The sequence below is a fragment of the Rhagoletis pomonella genome, unplaced genomic scaffold (genome assembly GCF_013731165.1).
Source record: "Rhagoletis pomonella isolate Grant_MI unplaced genomic scaffold, Rhpom_1.0 Rhpom_scaffold_00017, whole genome shotgun sequence".
NCBI classification, from domain to species: Eukaryota; Metazoa; Arthropoda; class Insecta; order Diptera; family Tephritidae; genus Rhagoletis; species Rhagoletis pomonella.
In genome coordinates this window covers 4378369-4380796 of record NW_023458571.1, presented here as the reverse complement: position 1 = coordinate 4380796, position 2428 = coordinate 4378369, and the positions used below count along the sequence as shown (strand labels likewise).

Here is a 2428-nt window from a genome sequence, read left to right as displayed (position 1 = left end):
TAGGTTTATTGAAAAAATATATGTACAGACATGAGTTGACTCACCTGTGATGTCGCTGGCTGTCGATCACAAAATAGGAGGAGGCTATACTGAATTGCCGCATTTATAGGGTCCACAGACGGTGGAATTTGGCAACGGGATCGACTAACAGGACTCGTGCCAAAAGGGAGATAAAGTAACGAGTCCTGTCAGCGAGCGATTAGCAGCGACATCTCTCGGTGAAGTTTGTATACTAAAACTTAAGCTGCAGGCTTAAACAGTCATGATATTCGAAAATCTCAAAAAAAATTCCCGAAATTTTGAGAGAAGTATCTTTTGTCAATTGTTTGCAGTTAGTAAACTATTTGTCGGAGAAAATCAGTTAAGATATCAAAATATGCGTAATTACCTCGGCTTAACATGAGAGTGTGAGATAGATTACAATAAAAAGATTTTGCATTAAAAAATCGCATTTTTTAATTTTTTTTATTAACTTCATCATGTTTGATTTTTATTTTTTTCAACCTGCATAGTTGCCAAACTTTATGGAGTAAGCTGTAAAAATTTGAGAATGGAAACACCGAAACTGTAGAAGTTTTTTCATACCTGCGTACATAAAGTTTATACTAAACTACTCCATTGAGTTTGACAACTATTTAGGTTGAAAAAAATAAAAATAAAACATGATGAAGATGATAAAAAAACAAAAAAATTCGATTTTTTAATGCAGTTTTTTTTTATTTTAATCTATCTCACACTCTCATGGAAAGCCGAGGTAATTACGCACATTTTGATACCTTAATATTTCTCCGACAAAAAGTTTATTAACTGCAAACAATTGAAAAAAGATACTTCTCCGTAGTTCAAAAATTTCGGGAATTTTTTTTCGAGATTTTCGAATATCATGGCGAAATAAAAAAAGGTGTCTTCTTTTTGTCGATAAAGAATGTAAAAAAATATATTTCACCCCAAAAAAATATTGAGGTGTAAATATTGTATGGAATGACCCATATATAAATCTTACATGGTTTATTTCGATGTTTTTTTCCTGAGACAAATATGGTTTTATTTGTATTATAAATCTATATAATATTCTAAAACAAAGCGCTTATTTCCACCGATCTACAAATCGTACTGAGACAAACTATCAAATCGAAGATTCATTGAACCATTTCCGAAATGTTTGCGTCGAAAATTTCAAAATTTTTACGTTTAAACATTGCTACGTGCTGCGTCTCTGCATATCGGTTTTTGTTTCATATCGAGCAAAGTATTGCTGCGTTCGTGCGAATGTAGGCAGCGGAAGATCTGCAAAACAAAAATTTTGCTTTTGGCTCTATATACACATCCATATATAAATCTTACATTGTTTATTTTGACGTTTTTTTTCTAATGAGACAAATATGGTTCTATATGTAGTATAAATCTATATATCTGTGTACATGGGCGTAGCCAGGTAGGGGCAGGGGGGTGCTCGAGCGCCCCCCCTAACTTTCAAATTTTCCTTATATATATATAAAATAGTACCCTGAAATGCCAGTTCATTCACGGAGTTATCAAAACAACAGAAAACAAATAATTGAATTAATTGGCTTGTTACGCAACATTACACAGACATGTACATATGTACATACATACATATGTATGGTTAAAAATATATGTAAATATATCACATTTATGTTCATTACATACTGAAAATAAAATCTGCGTAAATATAACGAAAACTTGCGTACATCTTACGAAATTTTTCGTAAGTTTTCGTTGATTGTACAAAACCGTATTCGTAGATACTACGAAACTATGAGGCATCAGATCTTTAGTACATTTTACGAATGTATTCGTACTATTTACTAACGAGTTTAGTACTATTTACTAAAGAATTTCGTGCTTTTTCTAAGTTGTTTATGAAATTTTTGTAAAATGCGCTGAAATAATTCGTATATTTAACGAAATTATTTTCGTAAAATCTGCGCTTGTTTCGTAGAATGTGCGATTGCCTTCATTCTCCACACTGTAAAAAACATACTACGAGTTATAACACAACACTTTTATTTTGTTTTTATCGTTAATGTTAAGCGTTTTTGTTTAACAAAATGTTTTGCAAAAACGCTTAACATTAATGATTAAAATATAATGAAAGTATTGTGGTATAATTTGAGTAATGTTTTTCATAGTGTTAATAATAAAATTAATCATACATTCTACGAAAGAAGAAGAAGCATTTTATGACTACACTGTAATTTAAAATTAATAAAAATGTTATTTTACCTATAATAAAATTTAAGTATTTTATTTACATGCATACGAATAGGTTCTATACTACATATTTTTTTATCGCTTAGGCTTCATTCAGTGAAGTATATTGATGCAAAATGTCAAACTTTGCGACTCAACAAAACCAAATATAATAAGATATAAAATATGAAAGAATATAAAAAATACTGGTTTT

At 30.3% G+C, this 2428-nt stretch overlaps 1 protein-coding gene across 3 annotated transcripts in view; it reads left to right on the top strand.

Annotated features, from left to right (window-relative positions):
* The window catches only part of LOC118749524 (CUGBP Elav-like family member 2), a gene marked incomplete at its 5' end in the record, with an annotated part of 442012 nt that overhangs the window by 53818 nt on the left and 385766 nt on the right, over positions 1–2428 (top strand).